Here is a 23,244-nt window from a genome sequence, read left to right as displayed (position 1 = left end):
ATTTCATTCGACGAAACTCGAACTCTCGGGTGGATGTATGCACATTTCTCTTCCGATTTTTCAGAAAACTTTGCTCCTAATTTTATCAAAATATCCAAAAATTTCAACGAAAATGTGCGTGACTTTCTTATAAAATACATGTTTTCTAAAAGGAAATTCGGCTGCATTCAAGTGCTCATACAGCGTTTTTCCTTAGCAAGACAGTCTTAGCAACCAGCATATGCTGCTCATCGGTGACAAGTAGGAACCCAGTGGCCAGGCATGAATGATCGATTATCGATATTTTCCGATTGGAAGCTATTGCAAAGAATCGATTATTAAGGCGTTCCTTGCGAACACCCTGTTAATCGATCCTTTTCCATAGGTTTGAATGGCAGATCGATCGATGTATCGCAAAGCACGGATTGTTCGACAACATGTGACTCCTTTGTGTCCGTCGAGCGGACAACAATCCATTTAAGATGGAGAATCGATAAAATCATGGTTATTGATGCCTTAAATGTTCATTTTTCAAGAGCATAAACCGGATGGTAGAATATTTAAAACTGCTAAGTTTATTTTTAGAGGCGCATTCTGAGTAAAAAAAAAAATTCCTGTGGGGAATTTTAATCTCACTACCGGAATTACCACAACTGGCGCCTGATATTTCTTCAACACTGATTCATCTTGTGGGGAAATAGTTGCTACGAGCCCTTGTTACGGATGGGAAATTTCAGAGAAAATTTGTTGCTCTATTAACGTTTCAACTTTAATCGCATTTTTCCCTTTTTCCCCAGCTTTAATACGATTTGCGTTATTTATACTGCACGGATGCGGAGACTTCGATTGATGAGGGCGTTTCCATCTCACAATTTGTCACACAATAATCAGCCCGGGCTGATTATTGAAATTGATAGACAATACTATAGACGAAGGAGATTTAGGGGTTGTGCTTGTGCTATGCGATCCTGATGACTAACATGGGTCAGTCCTATAGCTAAAAGGAAGAAAATGATGGACTAACTAACTAAAGGATCTCTCGGGGTTGCCGTTAGTTATAGTCTATCACTCACCTCGTTTGTCCATTGCAACCACCCGCCTCCACAAATAAAATCCCTCCTTATCCCTCTTGTCTCCTTTGTATATGGCTTTGTCTATCAATTTCAATAATCGGCCGGCCAGAGTGCAAAATGCTTCTCGGAAAAAGAGGTGAACATTGAAAGAGAGAGGGTTTATTCACAGCCTACTTTAGAATCGGATTCGAGAAAACAATGGGTGCTATCTGATATCTGTTTTGGTGAAATCGAAGTAAAAAACCGCAAATGTGAGGCACAGCGTAGCGATCGTGTTCCTTGCACTTGTCGGTCGCGAGGAGAGAGACCGCCTCTACGTTGGTAGCTGTCAGAATTTGTCTTTGTTCGGTCTTCCGACCTGTATATGTGAAAGAGTTATTAAAAGAATATACGCACAAGGATCGCTGCCTCCGAAAAATTTCTTCGAGATAAGTATCCGGTTTCAGCGTGGGCATAAGTAGCTCCTTTGTTTTTGAGACGCCGACTACTCAAAATCATGTCTCTTTGAAATCTCCGTTCTTACTAGTCTCTCTTTCCTTCTCCCCGCTATGAAATAGTGCATTAAATATTCTTAAAAAATTTCACTTTTTTAATTTATGAGCGTTAAAAACAGCTGCAGGTGCCTCTATTCTTCAGTGCTAAATTCTCGTGATTGTTTGCTTAAGGTTTTGATTTTTTTTATGCATATTGGAGAGTGACTTTGGACGAATAATTTAATCTGCAGCTGACTGATGCCATCCGCAAAAACATAATGTTCCAGCTATATCTACATACGGGGGTGAATCATCTATATACGGGGGTGAATCATCTACATAGGCGTTCCCTACGGTTATCTTCAGAAATTTTCAACTGAGAATTTCCGTCTTTCGCACCAAGAAAGTCAACCAAGCTATTGTTTCAGATAAGTATCCCAATATGAATTTGCGTACCGTTCGTTAAAAACTTCACAATGAAGAAACATTCTAAAAAAAATTTCTACCACCGAGGAAGTATCTTTACCCCAAAATGTCGGCTGGATAATCCACGAACCATCCTTGTCTAAATACATTTCGGGCACTTGTCCGGTCAATTGAAATCAGAGACGAGACGTGAATGATCGATTACTTATCGATATTTCCCCATTAGCAGCGGGCCGATTATTGAAATTGATAGACAAAGCCATAGACAAAGGAGACAAAAGAGATATGGAGAGATCCTAATGGTGGAAGCGGGTGGTTGCAATGGACAAAGGAGGTAGGTAACCGACTAACTAACGGCAACCCACGAGAGACCCGACAGTTAGTCTATCATTTTCTCCCTTTGTCTATAGGAACCACCCGTTTCAACCAATAGGATCGCTCCATACTCCCTATGTCTTCTTTGTCTATAGCTTTGTCTATCAATTTCAATAATCAGGCCGCTGCTGTGGTAAAGAATCGATTATTGAGGCGTTCGTTGCGAACACCCTGTTTATCGACCTTTTTAGATACAGTGTTAAATGGCAGATCAATCGATTTATCGCAAAGCACGCCACGCCGGGCATTAATTGAATTATTCCCTTTTCCGGAAAATATTTTCAGAGTTAAGATGTAAATACTTTTCAGCTCTATTCCTTGTTGAATGTGATTAAAATGTCCCACGCGTCTGTTTCTTCGGTCCAGTCGTGAAACTGATCAGACCTACGTTTAATTAATTACGTTAGAGCTCACCATTCCACAAAGATCGGTTACATTTTAATCAGTTTTCACTTGAAACCCGTTTTTTGTGACCGGCGGCAGTGCACCTGTTTATTGCGCGCCGGTCGTGGCGTGCTTCGCGATAAATCGATCGATCTGCCATTTAAACCTGAGGAAAAGTATCGATAGACAGGGCGTCCACGACGAACATCTTTATAATCGATCTTTTACCATGGCTTCAAAAGGGGAAATATCGATAATCGATCATTCATGCCTCGCCACTGTTAGGTGGCGGTCGTGGCTGCTTCGCTGCGGGTCAAGCGGTGACCACATTACACTTGACGTCATCTTTATGCAATAACACATTCACATCCGACACGTTATAAGGCAAAGATGGAGGTGTGAATTCTAGCGGCAATCTCGTGACTTCGAAATGCACGGGGAAAAAATTGATTGATGCAATAATGACAGACAAATCTTGACGAATGCGATTACAACGACGCGAACAAAAAACTGGAATTTTATGAGATGAGACTTGCCAAAATTTTGCTGCCAAAACTGCGGATTTACGGACGGAAAAAATAGTGTTTGGAATCGTCCCCCTGCCCTGGATATTAAGATTCTAATCGTGTGTACCCAAACTCAGTGAATTTTACTCCACACCACAGTTGCAAAATTGACCTAAACAATTTAAAGTTTTGCAGATATACTGCCGTGCTAAGGAAAAACACCGTATGAACCTTTAGCCGTTGCCAGATTTACTCCAATAAAAACCAAATTTTTCTAAAAAAATTTCAGATTGGCAATTTTTTTTGCAATTGGGTCTAAAATATCTGAAAATTTGAAAGAAAAATGTGCATGAATGTCGCCCAAAATACACGTTTTATCGAAGGAAATTTGGCAACTCTTAAATGTTCATATGGCGTTCTTCCTTAGCTCGGCAGAATATGACTGGCGTGTTTGTCAAAAATGTTGCTGATTCAGGTGTATGACCTAAAAAAATCAAACAAAATTTCATTTAGAGATACCCGTCGATTTTCCGATGAAAACGTTTGCGAGCGGAAATTTGGCAACGTTACAATGGAGTTACGTTCTACTGTCTGAGGAACGGCAAAATATGCGACGGTGCATATACATGTGCATATTGACGAGATCTTCAGTGGGCGGCAAAGATAATTGCATTTTGTGAATTATTAAATATCGCTAAGCACAAATCCGTTGAATCCAATTTTAATTAGGTCATCGCATTTTTTTGAAGGATTTACATGTATCGAGAGCAACTGATTTACAGCAATTTCATGCGAGCGCCAGTTTGGCCATTACGCAACAGCCTCTAGGTAGACCCAATAAACTTAAAAAAATAAGTTTCTCACGTTGTTTGGTCAAAAACTGCATCCTCGGGGCTCAAAGTTGAATTCAAAGAAGGCTGACTGGTGACTCTGATTGGGTGCAGTAAATACAAAGTTTGCCGTGAACTGCAAATTTGCCTCACAACTTCCATTGGCGAGTTTGGGCGATTTCCCATCGGCAAATGCCCACACTTGTAGAGCAACTTAAACTAAGTAATCAGTGATGAAATTCCAAGCCCCCCCCCACCCGACAAATATGGTCTGGCAAATCCGAGCTCAACACACTTGCAGAACTCCTCAAAATTTTGAAGCCACCAAAGTTTTGAAGACTTTTAAAGAACGACGGCAGAGGCTCAAACTCGTGATGTGCGCTTATATACAGCGCCATTTTCAGAACGGAGCAACGTAACTTTGTTCCAAGGTTGCTAAGTTAACCAAAACAATTCAGTTTTTTTTTACGATTATGTACCTCTGCAATTTTCGTTCAAAATTTGCCTGATTTTGAGCAAGGTGAGAGGGAAAATCAGGCGAATTTCAGTTGAAAATAACCGAGACTCTCCCATTAAAAAATGCAATTTCCACGACAAATTCAGCGACATTGAAATGTGGTTACGCTCTTTCTTGAGGGGAACGATGAAGGACTTCGCGTCTTGACGTATCGCCCGAATTACTGCCACAATGATGTCATCTTCAATTCATACTGAGGAAGATCGCCGTATGAACCATTAGACGTTGCCAAATTCCTTCGAAAATTCACGAAGTTTCGGGTAAATTTGATAATATTTCTCCCCAAATTTTTCCGAGAAGTTACTTCGTAATGTGATCTAAAAAATCTGAAAATTTCAAGGAAAAATATTCATAATTTTCCTCAAGGATAAATATTTCCTGTGAGTGAATTTAGCAACATTCGAATACTCGTAAGGCGTTTTAACTTAGCAAGGCAGTAAACGCTTGGTCCAAATCAGCCGTAAGTTCATCGCAGACTCCGAATTATGATGCAAGGTCGGTTCGCGTTTGTTTAATAGCGGCGCGGCGGCCGAAACCTAGTTCTAGTGAAATCAGCGAGGCTTTTGCCTTACTGTTGACTCTTTCAACCCGATGCCTCGTCCTGAGTCTCTTTGCGACTTTGCAAGACGGGATGTTGATTTATTTGAGGACGTCTGGGTCCACAGCCCGAACAAATTTTGAGCTTTCAACTTGGCGTCCGGCGCGGCGGTTGGCCAATATCAAGACGGAGATCGTTTTAAGTTCGGCGACGTCGTCCAAGATTTGAGCATAACGTCCGAGTAAAGTAAAAGGTTTAGTTCTAGCAAGCTGCTCATTTGCGCTAGTTTTCACAAGAATAAAATGATAATGAAAAAAATTCTGATCCATCAGTATAAGTTCCTGATAACTTAATATGGCCCAAAGAAATCTGGAAAATCAGTTGGGGATTTTAGTGCGGGGGGGGGGGGGGGGGGGGAGGTCGACCAGAGCGTTACGCCATTTCGTTTTCACGTGTTAAAGCCTACGTCACAAAAGTGTTACAAAGAAGGGGGAGGGTCAAAATGCCGAAAAAGTGCGTCACGTAAGTATGGGACGGCCCCTAAGAATGGACCAAAGTGACGCAACTCTGTCTACGCCTTTCAAGTCCGTCTTTTCATTTGCTCATTGGTAGACGTGAGGATTTCGCAAAATATCAACGTCATATGAAACGAGGAATTCCCTCCGTTACAATGACCATGACCGAAAAGCATTTCATCGCACCGCGGCGCGGCCACAAAAAAAAATGTTGGAAATGTCCTTAAATACCACTATCACATTCCTTCGAACAGATCAAATTATGCGGCCGAACTAATTGTAAGTGGAAAATATCAAAGGCGCCAAAGGACTTAATCATTCTCGGAACCAACGTCGCTTTGCGATGACGAGGCGGGAACTTGCTCGGGCGGTGACGCGAAACCGGGCACAAAATTCGCCCATTTTGGATTGGGAGCGCGGGGATTCCTGGCCATTTGGCAACATGGCGCGAGCGCGTGCGATGCCTCGCGGAATCCCCGGAATCTGTCATCTCGTTGACGTAACTGGACGTCGCGTCGAGGATCGCGGGTCCCCGCGGCGCGGCGGTCACCTCGTCTCCGCTCAACGGGTTGCATACCCGCGGAATAGCAGGCGCGCGGTTTTTACACGCTTGCCTCGCGCAGTCGCGCATGCCACCGCGCTGCGGATTTGCGTGAATCCCAGGAAATGAAGCGCTCTCGACGTAATGAACCACTAGATAAGGTACGAATTTCAGCATTCTGATGCATGTTTCTAGACCAAAATTTTACGTAAAACACGATGCACACAACGAAAATTACCGAAATTAACTCCTTACGAAGATATTTAATGATTCTTGATGCGTGAATTCAAACCACCCGCTCATGAAAACTCAATGGTCTACGTGATTCACATCGCGCGCTAAACGTTATCATGACAGTCTCTGCGATATAAAAATCTGGCAACCTCAATCTTGACGCTTTGGCTCAGCTGTAGCAAATTGCTTATAGTTTGAACAACACATGGTGGGAAATGAACATTTCTCGATTGAGAAGCTTGCTGAAACCGTTGTAGTGCGCGATTTGACTCGAGTAGAGCTTTGAGTTTCTTGTGAGCGGGCAGTCCAAATTCCTCGTAACCAATGTGAAATAAAAACGTTGAAATCTTCGTTAGGAGTTAGTTTCAGTAATATTCGTTGCGCTAATCGTGTTCTACGTGAAATTTTGGTTAAGAAACATGTATCAGATTGCTTAAATTCGTACCTTGTCTAGTGGTCCATTATGTCGCGATGGAAATTTCCCGGGAAAGTTCCTCGGTAGAAAACGATTCGTGCTGTATTTCCCGCAGGGCTTAGAGGAAAACCCCTTGATAAAAAAATCCCAAGCCGCTGCTGGGTGGAAACTTCTATTCATACACTTACACTCGGATCGCATTTAGCAAAAAGGAACCAGCGCGATTACAGTGTTGTAAAAATGTTACTTCTTCATAACAATCCAAAAAATCTCACAGAATAGCAAATAGTTTCCGCTTCCGACCAAAAATCTGTTGATTTTACAGGAAACTAACTGTGTAAATTTTAATACAGTGCATATATTAAAGAATGAATATGTGAAAGAAGAAGTTGCATGAGTTTTAAAACATTGTGATCGCGCTGGTTCCTTTTTGCTAAATGCGATCCACTTGACCTAATATTACTCCGTTTCGAGGGTAAAATTGAACTTGTCGAGTTCTACGGGCACGTTATTCTGGCTTGCTCAGGAAATATTTTCTTCTTCGTCAAAAATATTGACAAATATTTTCAAGTTCACAGTAAATGCTCAACGTATTTAATAGTAACCCCATTTATTTTCAAAACTTGCACAGCTCTATGTGACCAATTCCAAACTTTGATATTTCGTCCCGTCTCTCACAAAAGAACATACCTACATTTCAATAACTGACGAATTTTATCAAGGGAATCTTGGGTAGGTATTTTTGGCTGAAAATTTTACAGATTTTTCTTCTGATCTCGAGCAAAAAGCAGACAAAATTTTGGACAATAATTGCACGAGTCCTTTCTTTTGAAAAATTGAATTGTTAAGAGTTAACTTTGCAACCTTGGAATCAAGTTACGCTCCTTCGTCGGAGAGGCGATGATGTCCAATTTTTTTTCTTTTTTCTGACAAAAGAAAGTGAGCGGCAAGTTCAGCTCAAACTACAACTGCCTCACACCCCCACACCCCTAAATATATGAGTCTATTTCTCTCAATATACTTCAGTCTGGAAGATGGTCTGCTCTTCCAATGAACGCAATATCTATTTCAAAGGATGAAAAGGGAAAATAGAGGACTAAAACCACCAAGACTTTTTTTGAAAAAAACCAAGGAGGAAACCTCAAGAAACCAAGCTCACAATGCACACTTGTCGGGGCCCTTTCACTTTCACCGGGGGAAGTTTAAAAAGCAATTAAAGGAGGAACAGGTCCGGGCCCCGGGGGAGGAAGAACTGAAAAGGAGACCGGAAACGGCGCAACAGGCGCACGTGCGCGCAAGTGTTTCCTGGCGCGGGGCGGCGGGGCGCGGGGCCCTCAGCGGGGCCACATTGTAGGCCGCGGCGACATCCCTAAGTAAACAGGGACGACAACAGGAAGATCACTGGGCCCCAGATGGAACGACGAAAATGTGGTCCAGATCAAGTTGAATCAACACAGATGCAGGCTCGTGTGTTGTGTGCGCAGCCCTGACCTGCGACGGGCTGACAGGACCCGCGGATGACGGATTGGGGGGGGGGGGGGGGGGGGCAGAGGAAGTTGCCACGGCCACCGGGGTTTCTGGTCGATTTTTTTTCTGCGAATTCCGCCGAAGGACCATCTACGCACCGAGTGGTTGTAGATTTTTGCGTGACTCTCCTGTAGGATACTGTTGAGGATTTTTTCGAAAACATCGATTTATCAATTTTGGATATCGAATTTCGCTATATTTTGTCTGAAAAAGCGATTTTTTTGTGTGTATCCCAAGAAATTTCGATTTATCGATACGAGCCTTCGATAAATCGAAATTTTGACGTCAAAAATAAATTCCTGGTGAAAAAAAAACGTGGAAGGACGGACAAATTTACACCCGCATATAAAGTACGTAGAAATCAAAACGATTCAATTTCCTCGATGTAAATAATCGTGACGTAAAAATCCATTTTCCGAAAATAAAATTTTGAAAAATGGGAAATTACAAGGCTCGAAATTCGCACTCATGAAAATAAGAAAAACAAATTTCGATGAAAATTCCCACGAATTATATTCACACAAGTGTACTTCCAGGAATTTTAATGGAATCCGCTATGAAACGAAAAATGTATGACCAGGAGTTGGCAGCATTGCATGCGATGGATGAAGACATTCGGAGAAATTGGGCCTGAATTTTCTCACCTGCAAAGCGACGAAGCGAAAGAGAAATCAGGCTTGAATCGATCATTGATTTCTGGCACCTTCCGGATTGGCGCCTAATCACAGCTCCCAATTTCCTCGAGATTTTCACTCTCTCGCCAGTCGGCATCTGCGTAATATTCTGCAAATTTTACACTTCCGTCGAGGCAACTTGTTCCTCGGCGGCTCCCACGGCTGTACCTCATCCGCTCCTCCAAAATTTCCCGAAGATGCTACTCCCGTCGTCAATCTCATTCATATTCATGAGACAGTTTCCGCGACTGGAGATCTTTTTTTTCAAAGTCGATTCTCTCTCAGCAATTGGATTCAATGTTTGCTTTCACGCGCAAGGTCTCCTTTCATCCATGCCTTCATTCCATCACAAAGCAATTTTCTTCCCACGCTCTTGACATCCGCGCTTCTGTCCTCTAATTTTCCGTTTCCGTTGTCCAAATCTGCAAATATCTCTCTAAATACTTGCATCTTTCTCGTGGGAATATAATTTCCGAAACTTACTGCACTCTTCATTGGACCGCGTTCGACTATTTTTTGTTCCTTAAAGAGTTGTTTCAGTACCAGCCGTCGCGGTCGGAGATTGAAAATTTCATGAAAATTCCCGTGAAATTTAATGAAATGTTTTGAAATTTTGGAGGATGCATAATAGGCTTCCTGTATGTATCCTGAAAAACGCCTTCCTGTAGAAACGCCTAAAAACGAGGAATTCTTAACTTTGACAATTTTCAACCCAACCTTACGACATTCACGCAATGCAAATGTTTTCGTTTGGTTTAAAGTTTAGGTTGGAACTAAATTCCTCTCTGAGCTCCCCTTAGTGCCCCAGTTCGTGTACATAAAGTACCTCTTCATGGTACCGTGTGCTGCCACAACAACACTCAACAGGAAGTACATCTGAAACGCTTTCCAGATTTCCGAAGGTTTAAGTAATCGTTGATTCCCAACAAATTAACAAATTTAAAATTTTTTTAGATTTATTGAAATTGTATTTCCATCTCTGATTACGGTACACTTTTGAAACATACTCTAAAATGAAATCTATCATAAGAGATTTCGACTGTTAGGTTATGTTCACTGGACACAATGCCCCCCCCTCCCCCAAAATGTCTGATTTCAACATTGGGTGCAGCAAAGTTGGCCGACATGGAAATGAGGCCGGGAGGCCGGCACAGAATCCGCGGTCATTCGCGGATGAAGAGCAATTTATCGCCAATTAAGACTCCAATCGGACGGATAATTTCCTCCTTCCCTCCCCCCTCCCGAGGTACGACTCAATCGGCGCGTCCTTCCCCCGGTTTTTTGCCGAATTATTGGCCATCGAAAGGAAAGAACTCAGACTTGAGCCGCGGTAACAATGCGTTCTCCCACGCCCGCGGCTTCAGTCAAATCCTCCGCATAACCATGTCCAAACGCGACGGCTTTTCCCACGACGATTCGCGGATCCAAACGAGCTTTTGCCGATTTTACCGGGCGAGTGGATTTTTAAGCCACTTTATTCGCACCAACCGGCAATGCAGCTTCAGGTAGCCTATAAAACACATTATACAAGCTACCTGCGACACTCGGAATCGGCGGCCTGACATCTTCGCGAGGACTGAACTGGATCATAGAGAATCGCCACCTCTTTTTTTTAATGGTCATGTTGTCGGAGATAATTGAGCAATAAATTGGTCGAACCAGAGGCTGGATTCTGATTTTGACCCGCGCTATTATTTTCAGGCTATTTTTCCCTCTAAATTGATAGTTTAGACGTTTAGAACACGGGACACGCTCGCAGCAATGTTATAAGTTTCAACATGAACATGCTGAAAAAAAAATACGGACTATATAGACATAACTTCCGTTCCGGTTTCAGAGGCCGAAAGTTCCGGGCCGTAGCTTCGATTGCTCCGGATGCTACGCCCGGAACTTTCGGCCTCGGAGCCGGGAACGCGGTCGAATATGAGAGCGAAGAGAGCCTGGATCGATGAAAGGCATTTTTAAAGTAGAGACATATAACTTGGGAGTGTTTGGTATTTGAAAATATTTTTCCCGGTTGTTTTTTTACAATTTTAAGTTGCAGGACGGCGGAAAAAAATTATAATAAACATAAACCCATGGGTGCGCACAGGGTACGCACTTACTCCATTCCTGAAAACAATTCAATTGCAGCATTTGTAACAACAACAGAAACTGTTTCAGATGGATAAGTTCTCGTAAATTTTAAAAGTTTCAGATTTTTCAACGTAACAAGTTAACGAAAAGCAATGGACTCTTCAGATTTTGATGGATATTGGGCGACAAAATCTCTATTTTCTCGAGATATCAGTTCGGTGCAAAGTTAAGCCTCGTATGACTGAAAGAATGGATGCGATCGGTCATTTTTGAGAGTTTCCACGAAACATGAAAACCCAAGGTTAATGGCAAAATGTCTTTACTTTTCATGATTGAGTAAGATTTACAGACTTTTTGCGTTTTCCCTGAATGGCTTTTCAAGAAGATGTGACCCTGAAGATACACATATAAAATTTATATTATGCGTTGACGAGAGACAGAAAAAACCGCAATGTCTGGAGTGATTTTTGCAAATGCTTACGGAGGGCAATAATTAAATCTAATATTAAAAAAAAAGCAAATGCCGCCGGACAGCGAGTTTGAAATTCCGCAGATACAGTCCCTACGTGGACGGTTTGGAGACCAATCCGAGGACATTTTCAAACGAAGCAAAATATTTTTCTGGCGTGCAAGAATTTTTAGCCACCAATGAATGCGCCGTCGTCATATCATTTACCGATGAGCGATGGGGGCATGCGTCGCGTTACGTCATCAAGAGCGACCTCAGCACGAGTATCCCTGCGACGGCGTTATTTTCCAGAGATTTGAGCCTGCAGAGTGCTGCTGAGTTAAGAAAAAACGCTGTAATAACATCCCCATGATGCTAGATTCCCCCCGATGAAATCTCAATTCATGAGGACAGTTACGAGCAAATTTCCTTGACATTTTTCGATACTTTAGATCAAGTTGAGAATAAAATTCTCTGAAAAATTAGGAGAAAATTAATCTCAAGTCTCTCGGGAAACTCATGTTTTTCCAACGTAAATTTGGCCAATTCCGATGGAACATACGACGTTTTTCCATAATCGCGACGGAGTGGCTATTTTGAGGCGTCAAGTAAACGAGTAAATATGACCTGAACTCTTCGATTACCTACTCGTACTTGAACCGGAGACGACATGCTTCGTTTATCTTATCTAAAAAGTTTCTATTTTTTTCATGCTTTCATATCGGCGAGAGTCGATCGAATATCGAACGGCTCCTGAACTTTGAGCCGTGTTAGCTCTCCGAGCAAATCGGGTGCTTGAAACTTTTATCTCGTGTCAGCTTTCAGTGCTGACAATGTCGGGTGGCATGGACGAAACTAAAAAGCTTCTGCACTAATCCCACGGAAAGTTGAGGAGACTTCTTACACTTTGCTTCCGTTAGTTTTTTTCACTTGGTGTCAACTAATTTTGCCTCGAAAATACTTGATTTTAATTGCTTATTTTTAAAAAAAATGGATAATAGGCGAAGTTAGGAGCAATTCAATATTATATTTATAACCAAAATCGGAAACTTGTGGAATTCAGTACCCGAGTTTTATAATTCTCACGCCTAACTTAAATGGAAGCAGTGGCGCGGCGTGCTTTGCGTTATATCGATGGATCTGCTACGTAAACCTCAAACCGTTAATTCGGACCTTGTCAATTATTGGACCAGTGAAGACGAGTTGAACGATTTAAATCATAGATTAATTCACTGGCTACTTCATTCGATATTAGATACATTCGATGTTTCCGCCCAGAAGAAATGAACTTTTTCCATATCGATCGCTTTGCCGCGCTATTTAAGTAGGGACGTTACAGTTAAATGGCGATATTTCGGATGACGCAGTCACTAAATCAGTGTATTACGCCACAAATCGGCGCGATCAGAAACACACGAACGCGCGTATCGATGGCCTTTGGCCTGATTGCGCGATCCGTGTGATAAAGCTCAACGAATTTACGCTAAAAGGAACTATGTTGCACACAGACCTTACGCACACAGTTCCTTTTAGTATAAATATGTCTAGCTGTCAGTCGACTATAGAAAACGGGAAAGAAATTTCCGGCCGATAAAAGCTCATCTCTCCACCGCGGAGTTATCACCAAGTATACTACCGTGCAAGGGAAAAACGCCGTATGAACCTTTGTCAGTTGCCAAATTTCCTTTGATTCAATACCATCTTCCAGAAAAACTCGGGAATATTTTCCGTTCAATTTTTCAGAGAATTTTCTTCGTATCCAATTAAATCTAAGTTACCGGAAAATTTCAAGAGAGAGTATTAATAGCTCTCCTCAAAAATAAACATTTCATTGGAGGAAAGTTGGCTCATCTACGGCAGTGTATTCTGCACTTTCATTTCCCTCCGCGATGGATCATGCGATCATTGGATCAGTGTACCATTTAACACTTACTCAACACTCGTTGAGAACACACTAAATTAATCTGAGAATCTAACCCGAGAGGAAAAGGCGAAAGAGGCCCGAAAACGAAAAAACCAACCCAATCAACTTGTTCTGGCATATTGATTGGACTTAGCGTTCTTCATTTCGTCGATCCCAGGACAAAGGTGCGCTACTCCATTTCAAGGTTGCAAAATTGATTCAAACAATTTAATTGGTTACAAGAATGTACTTGCGTGATTTTTGTTGAAAACTCGTCCGATTTTTGTACCCAATCGGAGGAAAAATCAGTGAAATTTTCGATACGATATTTCCACAATGGACCACTAGACAGGGTACGAATTTCAACATTCTGATACATGCTTCTTGACCAAAATTTTACGTAAAACACGATGCGCACAACGAAAATTACCGAAATCAACTCCTTACGAAGATTTTCAATAATTCTTGATGCGTCAATTCAAACCACCCGCTCATGAAAACTCAATGCTCTACATGATTCACATCGCGCGCTAAACGTTTATCATGACAGTCTCTGCGATATAAAAATCTGGCAACCTCAATCTTGACGCTTTGGCTCAGCTATAGCAAATTGCTTACAGTTTGAACAACACATAATGGGAAATGAACATTGCTCGATTGAGAAGATTGCTGAAACCGTTTTAGTGCGCGATTTGACTCACGTAGAGCTTTGACTTTTTTGTGAGCGGGCAGTTCAAATTCCTCGTAACCAATGTGAAATAAAAACGTTAATATCTTCGTTAGGAGTTGGTTTAAGTAATTTTCGTTATGCAAATCGTGTTCTACGTGAAATTCTGGTTAAGAAACTTGTATCAGAATCATTTAACTCGTACCTTGTCTAGTGGTCCATTCGCCTGATTAAGGTGCTACTTGCGCTGGGAAATTTGGCAACATCAAAATGGAGTTAGGTCCTTTCGTGAGAAAACGACGATTTGTCCCTATACCACCTGGATCTATTTCTCATCGAGTCGCGTAGGAACCCTCAAAAATCCACGTCAAACTCGAAATAAATCAGTGCCCATAAAACCGTAGAGCGACCGACCGCGATCAGAATCACCAATCAGCGCTGAAACAAGGCCGAAATGATGGACCTATTCCATCGATTTTTATGCGAGATGGGTCTCCTCCGGAGCTGGTGCACGAGAATGCCAGCAGGGGGTGTTGATGTCACTACCATACTGCCACAGAGGCCCCTGGCGGTATTTGATCTGATCGAAAATCGGGACGGGAAATCGATCAATAAACCCCAAACATTGATTTTTCTCACGATTTAACAAAGATAACGGAGGGCCGCTTCACAAAAGGTGAGGCCAGGTACAAAAGCCGGTGTTGCCGAAACATATTAATTTCGAATTTGTATGTACCCTTATTTTCAAAGGGATTAAATGACCTGAAATAAAATGTTACTGTGGAGTAAGCACTAAACAACCCTCCTGAATATATGTAGGTAAGTCTAAAATACCTAAGGTAGGAGGAATCATTAAAGCTCAACATTCAAATAGAGCATGCTGATCCATAACTGGAATTGTGACGAAAAACTCATACAAAAATTGAGTTGGGCAACATTGTTGTTCATCCCCGACCATTTCGGCACCTTTATTTTCCTCTCCTCGGTGTCACTCATATTACAGGTGGCAAAAAGAGTTCTAACCTGTGGTATCATATCACTTCCTGGAGCTTTTACTATTCTACTTGCGGCTCAGTTTTGCCTTATACGTATACGCAAAGAGATACGCTTGACTGAATGAGAGCATACTTGAAATATGATGCACGGAGTGAAAGGGCAATACTTATTCTGCTTCGAGATCAAGAAATGTGACTGGATTCCTACGATTGAATGTTCCTCGATATCTGGAGTTCTCGCGAGATGCAGCGCTATCCGTCCTTTTTCTTAAAGAGGCTTGTATAAAACACCCAGTGGCGCAACAAGATTTTAAAAATATTTCGAAAATATTTTAAAATAAAATAGGTATTTAAAAGAAAAAATATTTTTAAAAGTATTTTAAGACATTTTTTTAATATAAGTGCCTATTTATGAAATATTTTAAAAGTAGGTGCTTCCAAAATATATTGTGAAAATATTAATTTATCATTTTTAATTTGTTTGAAAATATTGTCGGTCCAACTGGGGAAGTCGTATTCGTATTTATGTGATGGAAATCATACAATTTTTTAAAAGAACATGTGCCATTTGTGCGTGCGGGCCGTAGGTAGAAAAGATTTCTCGTCAAAAAAATTTTAGACACAACAATGCAATAAATTAGAACGAATCTGCGAGGTTTCCGTATCGATTAACTTTTTGGAGCTTATGAGAAGGAATTGATAATTAACTTTAAGCACTGGAAGTGATTGGAATGAATTAGACAGCAATCATCTGAAAATGAGCTAAGTCTAGGAGTCGAAGGGGTCCGGGTATCTTGAAGGAAACCGCACAACGATTAAAAAATCACCCATTAAAATATATTTAAATCAAAATCAGATATGTTCTTTTCGAGGCAAACCAAAATAAAGGCTCCTCTTGCATTAACGCCGTCTAGTGGAAGATATCGATGCTGGCGCCAGTGCACAGGGTGTTTTGCGATATTCTCTCATATAAACCTACGGAAGAAGATCGATTAACAGTTTGTTCGCAACGAACACCTTAATAATCGATTCTTTACCGTAGCTTCAAGTGGGGAAAAATCGATGATTGATCATTCAATCCTCGCCAGTTCACCACTGGCGGGCGCGAAAGTAAATACAGGGTTATTCAAAAGTTACGCACCACTGGCCATAACTTTAGTTCTAATTATGATATCGAATTGCGGTTTGTGGCGTCCTTCCTCATATCGAGGGGGAAACTTTTTGAGGTACTTTTCAGTTCTTCACCCCCCCAGGGGGAGGGGGGGCGGGGGGCAACTCAAAAATTTCAAATGGCAACCCCCATCATGTGATACATCGTTAGAAAGAGCATGAAAAAAGAAAATTTTTGGCGCAAACCGGAAGTCGATCTGATCCCCCTGTCAAAAGTTAGGGGGGTCCAAAGGTTATTTAGGGGGTCCGTACCTTCATTTTTTAGAGTAGCTTCAGCGGCTCTTGGACATACCGTTTCTCTTTTCAAAGAGTCCTCGAATACTCCAAGTCTGATACCGAAGTCTTCATATTGCCCCCGGGCCACCAAAGCCCCCCCGTAGGGGGGATGGGCCTGTTACAATGAAACATTGCATTAAAATGCGAAAAGTCACAGAAGAGCTTCAAACTTAGCATCAAATCCGAGTGGAACTTCTTGCCGATGTTAACGCAAACGCAGCCTGCGACTTTAAAGTGAGTTTTCAAAACTCTTAGCCCCCTGCCCCCCTCATTTTTGGTTGCAGAGCGGGTAAAAACCGGGAAATTCACTACAAATAATGCCCAAAACTAATGTCCAACTTGAGGAGGACCCTTGAAACGTTGCGATCAGTCGGAGCATTGGAATACAAGGACTGCCACCCCCTTAAAGTACGGAAACATCCAAAACACCCCCGCTGCCCCCCTCATTTTTCGTTGCGGAGCGGGTAAAAACCGGGAAAATCGCCAGAAATGATGGACCGGTTCTTACCAGCTCTGCAACGAAAAAAGAGGGGGGCAGCGGGGGCTTTATGGATGTTTCCGTCCTTAAAGTGGGCGGCAGTTCCTGTGTTGCAGTTCTCCGACTGAGCGCAACGTTTCAAGGGTTCTCGTCAAGTTCTACAGTGGTTTCGGGCATCATTTCTGGCGATTTTCCCGGTTTTTACCCGCTCCGCAACGAAAAATGAGGGGGGCAGCGGGGGTGTTTTGGATGTTTCCGTACTTTAAGGGGGTGGCAGTCCTTGTATTCCAATGCTCCGACTGATCGCAACGTTTCAAGGGTCCTCCTCAAGTTGGACATTAGTTTTGGGCATTATTTGTAGTGAATTTCCCGGTTTTTACCCGCTCTGCAACCAAAAATGAGGGGGGCAGGGGGCTAAGAGTTTTGAAAACTCACTTTAAAGTCGCAGGCTGCGTTTGCGTTAACATCGGCAAGAAGTTCCACTCGGATTTGATGCTAAGTTTGAAGCTCTTCTGTGACTTTTCGCATTTTAATGCAATGTTTCATTGTAACAGGCCCCATCCCCCCTACGGAGGGGCTTTGGTGGCCCGGGGGCAATATGAAGACTTCGGTATCAGACTTGGAGTATTCGAGGACTCTTTGAAAAGAGAAACGGTATGTCCAAGAGCCGCTGAAGCTACTCTAAAAAATGAAGGTACGGACCCCCTAAATAACCTTTGGACCCCCCTAACTTTTGACAGGGGGATCAGATCGACTTCCGGTTTGCGCCAAAAATTTTCTTTTTTCATGCTCTTTCTAACGATGTATCACATGATGGGGGTTGCCATTTGAAATTTTTGAGTTGCCCCCCGCCCCCCCTCCCCCTGGGGGGGTGAAGAACTGAAAAGTACCTCAAAAAGTTTCCCCCTCGATATGAGGAAGGACGCCACAAACCGCAATTCGATATCATAATTAGAACTAAAGTTATGGCCAGTGGTGCGTAACTTTTGAATAACCCTGTATACAAGTGAAAATACCGTTGATATTTCAAAATTGATTCAGATAGAAAATAATTAATGTTTCAATTTAATAGACTGCTAAAATTCCACGAACTAACGCGAAAAATTGACTAATAGAGACAACGCGCTCATTAATTCTCACAATCAAGGTGCCGAAGGGGGAAAAAAATAAATAAATAAGAGACGGCCTTTATTACTGACTGCTCCGAAAAATGTCTTCGCTGATACTGTCATCCCCAGACAGGTGATATTTATAGACTTGATAAACTGACATAAAAAAGTTCAAATGATTCATGCTGTTACTTAAATCGAACAAATTTTTTCGCTGGTACCTACATCTTTGGAATTTTGAGCGAGCGCTGCAGCGACATTGCCACTTTGCGAAAAAATCCTAAATTTTGACCGTATATTGAATGGAAATGGGGCTGATTTCAACGGAAAACAGGCAACGATACGCTCAGCGTCGTTGAAGAGAATCTCGGCGGAAACAGAAAAATTGACAGGTTGACTCGAGTTGACCCACAAAAACAAAGTAAACAGACGTTTCCTCGATGAGATACAGGCTGGCTGGTTTTGCCAGATTCTGCAGTCGGCAAAAAGTGGTCGAAAAATCGAGGTACAAGTATATTTTCACATCGAAACTACTGCTGACTCCTTGATTATTACTTTGAGAGATCTGGAAGGTCTTGTCGTTGCTGATGATTCACTGGGTCTACCACTGTTGATTACGATAAGGACTACAAGATCTTTAGAATGAGCTTGCAAGGAATTTTTTAACATCCAGGTGGAAAGAAAAAAATGTCCGTCTGCACTTTCTCGATCAACTCGCTAAATTTCTACTTAGGTATTTTTTAAAAGAAAAAAAAATGAAATTGTTAAAGCTTTTACCTTTTGCGCATATACACGTTTCAATAATTGTGAAATGAGCTGGCCTTGTTCGAGACACAGAAATTTATCAACATGTTGCAGATAGAAAAAGATGTGCCAATTAAAACCCTAATTTAGCATGATAGGAAATGTAAAATTTAAACCTTGAAATGGAGTAACGTTCCTTCATCGGGAAACGACGTTTTAGCTGGGTGAATGAAACTGAGTAGTGGCGTGCTCTTCGATACATCGATTGATCTGTCATTTAAACCCATGGAAAAGGGTCAATAAACAAGGTGTTCGCAAGGAACATCTTAATAATCGATTCTTTACCATAGCTTCAAATGGGGAAATATCGATAATCGATCATTAACGCCTCGCCTCTGAAACTGAGTTCAATTCTACGGAACTCAATCCAATCAAAGCGGGATAAAAATGAGTTGGAGATGAGCTATGGAAGGCCTCTTACGATGACCTTATAAACTAGCAGAGAGCCTGGAAAACGTTGTAAATAACCAGACATCTAAAGTGTCTCCGACAAAACTAACCGATACCGACGAAAGAATTACGAGCGATGAGCCGGTATTTAAGGCTGATTTGCATCTCTCAACGACAAACGTTGAATCTTAATCGAGAGATCATCGACTCGTACGCAGTTGGCGCCATAGTACGATTCACCAAATCAGTGGAGGAATATGAGGATCGTGATATTTGTAAGAACCGTTTCCTTCGCCCGAAAATTGCATATTAAATATATTATACGCAATTATTTCGCTACGTCCGATTGTGATGGATTGTATTCGATACATCAAACAGATAAGATTCTATCAATATAAATTGGCTCAATATCAAAAAAGTCAAAAGTCCTCAAAAGTCATTCAAGTCATAGGTGGGAACGGATTTTTTGGTGATAGATTTTTTATTCTTATGAGTAATATATGGCAATGAAAAGTAGATTTTTAGGAATTTTCTCTTTTTCAGATTTTCTAACTGAAATCTTAAATTTTTATTTCAAAGGTCATATTCTATTGTTTTGAACCAGACGATGCATCGAAACACAACCGCATACTATCCATTAAGTCGTTTTTCTTTAGCATAGTGGATTACGCAAGCAAAGAGAAGCCGTATAGTAAGATGCTCCAGTGGTGGGAGAGGCGACAGATACGTCTAGGAATAGCCATACCATTTTTAGAGTATCAGACCACATGGGTACTGGGGAGGAAGCCATGTAAGAAAATGGTTGAAAACAAGTGCAAGTGAGGGTGACCGCCGAAAATCCTTCAAAAGAAATTAAAAAAAAATTGGGCAAATAAAACGGAAACAGTTATGAAATGAATTTACTGCTCTCCAATTTTCTGGTCGACGGCTTTTGAGTAAAAACCCGGATTCAAGACCTCAAGATCATAAGAATTAGGATCAACTTTGTGGCATTTTTGTGTTAATACTTCAAAAATGCGAGGAGAGAAGTGTTTGCTCCTTTGCTTTCCTTACATCTCTGTCATGCAGTGACGAGGCGTTCGAATGATCGATTATCGATAGTTCCCGATTTGAATTTGCGGCAAAGAATCGATCATTAAGGTGTTCGTTGCAAACACCCTGTTTATCGATCCTTCTTCATAGGTTTGAAGGGCGGAAAAATCGATATATCGCAGAGCGCGTCACGCCACTGCTGCCATGCTAAGGAAAAACACCGTGTGACCATTAGAAAGTTGCCAAATTTCCTCTCGGAAAATATTTATTTCTAGGGAACGTTATGCATTACTTTCCTTGAACTTTTCAGATGTTTTACATCAAATAACGAACAAAGTTCTACGAAAAATCGGAAGCAAAATATTTATGTACATTCCAAAAAACTCGCGATTTGTCAAAGGAAATTTGGCAACGCCTTATGACTCATACGGCGCTTGAACCCCGTTAAGTAGAAAGGAACCAAGCCACATCAGCCATTGCTAAATTTATTTGGGCAATTTAATTTTTTACATAAAAACGGTTGTGCGGATTTTTGTTGCAAATGCCATAGTAAGTTTTTTGCATAGCACGAAGCCAATTCCTTAAAATTTTCAAAGAAATGCGCACGAACGTCCCGTTGTAAAAAATCCGATTGACCAGTCAAATTTGGCAATAGCTGACGTGGCTTGGTTCCTTTTTGCAAAACACGGCCGACTTACCCTTAACATGGCAGATCTACAAGAAACTTTTCACGACGCCTGAATCAAAAATATTCACACCTTCAATCCCGCGGCGCACGAGAGAAGTTCCTGCTTCGGAACACCTCTCTTTGGTGAATGGACGCCAGACACCTCGTTTGAACCCCCCTAAAAAAAACTGTCGGGAGACGCACAATCATAAACCGAGTCTAAGCGGTGGTTGACTGCCGATTCAACGGGGAGTAAGTTCATCAATCACAAATTACACCCGCCGCATCGCGGAGCCCCAGACTCAAACATTCCGATGACCAACGAAAACGCAGCGCGGCCTTTGATGCGCCCACCGCCCCGACCCCGAACAAATTATTACTACCTACCCGGGGACCGAGTCGCAACCCCCCCCCCCCCCCCCCCAACACTTCCAGGACCACGGACAAAATATGGGCTGGTGCTTGATGCACCATGCGAGTTCGGAGCTCAACATACAGCGGTGCCAGAATAGACCACTGGACGAGGTCTGAAGAAGAAGAAAACGTCACATATTTTCTCTTTAAAATCATATATAGGTAACAATTCAACGAGGACATTTTGAGATCAACTCCTGAACGAGATATTAACAGGTCTTTTGAGCATAGATCAAATGAGGGGCTTGAAGGACAAGTCGCATAGGTGCAGTTTTTGAAAAAATTATGATAGTGATGATTTCAAGTAAAACTAGTCCCAGTACATATTATGTCAAAGAGTCAGTTGGCACTTTCTTTCTGCCATAAGGATAAGGATCCATGTATTTTCGAAACTTTAAACACGTATTGCTTAAAATGGCAAAAACTGCAACTTATGCGCCTTGTCCTCCAAGCCCCTCAAATGGACCGAGTTCATCACAAAGGAACCAACCCACAATAGGTAAGTTGAAACTGAGAAAAAGAGGTTCGAAGTTTTATTCCTGCATTCCTGCATAAAGCTCAATGTAGAAAATTCACTTTAAGTAACCCCTCTTTTCACAAACTAATTTCTGCTTTTCGACTTTCAGTACTTTTTGGCACGAGAAAATATACAGATTGTGGAACTCGAAAACATTCTGAACTCAATTTTTTCGAAAATGTGGGTTGGTTCCTTTCTGATAAACTCGATCCAAATGGAAGTTCAATCATGAAAATGACGTCATTCGTATTTTCGCCATTTAACCAATTTTTTCGAGGAGAGATTTTTTCGATGTCAATCTGCTACTTCAGCTGAGTGCTTGCGGACGACTCCGTGAGAGGGGAAATTATTTTTCGAAAAATCTCAATATTGGACGGAGGAAAGTACTTCGGCTACGAGAACCGGACTTTGGTCACAAAGGCACGTCGAAGCTTTTGGCATGAGAAACCGGACTTCCATTCAGATTACCAAAATTTCCTAAAAAAGATACAAGACTGCGTATGGCTGGCAAAACATTTGATAACCAGGACCGCATTTCGGTTTCTACCACTAAGAAGGCGAGCCATATGAACCGGAATGTTCTTCTCCATTACAGGTATTACTGCTGAGAGGACTTGCTCCTGAAAGGGAAATTGATGGCAATTTCAACCGTTTTCAGAACTTCCCACGATAAAAATGCTGTCCTTTTTCAGAGCCAGTCGCGGACCGAAGTATAATTAGAGAATTTTTCATGTTTTCAAGCGTTCCATTCACAGAACTTCGTTTGGAAAACAAAATTCGTTTTCGACTACACAGTTTGGCTACAGGGTGCGCTACGGTCCAATCGCAGTCGCAGTTATTTATTGAAACCGAGGGACTCTCAACAAGGAAGACTTGACGTCCTATTCAGATTGAGCTTTGCTCCGTTACACTTCGGAGTATTTTTATTTTTATAGATGTTTCCACGATTTTACAGATCAGCTTGTATTCTTTCGTTGAGGTCGTAGATCCTGCTGCCAACGAACCGAGGAATACTTAGAGCGATCAAACGCGTACATCGTTCGGGTTCCGTTCTTCTTATATTCCTCTCTACCATCCCAACTGTTCCAGTTTAAGACCAGACCTTTCGGAAAATACGTAACGTTGAATTCCGAAATTTGACCGGATTTTTTCAGCTTTAAAGAACAGGTAAAACAAACAGACAGGAGCGTTTGAAACAAAAATGACCCCGACATTCATTGGGGAGGGGCGGTGACTTGAAAGTTGGATTTAAGGGTGGTTTAATTCCTTCAAATTATTAAACGCCTTTAAA

General features: G+C 41.7%; 1 protein-coding gene across 3 annotated transcripts in view; it reads right to left on the bottom strand.

Moving 5' to 3' along the window:
• The window catches only part of rau (RA domain-containing protein rau), a 204,691-nt gene that overhangs the window by 163,120 nt on the left and 18,327 nt on the right, over positions 1-23,244 (bottom strand). The window lies entirely within an intron of this gene.

The sequence above is a fragment of the Bemisia tabaci genome, chromosome 8 (assembly GCF_918797505.1).
Source record: "Bemisia tabaci chromosome 8, PGI_BMITA_v3".
Lineage (NCBI taxonomy): Eukaryota > Metazoa > Arthropoda > Insecta > Hemiptera > Aleyrodidae > Bemisia > Bemisia tabaci.
The sequence above is the reverse complement of the archived record's forward strand: the minus strand, read 5'-3'. Positions and strand labels throughout refer to the sequence as shown.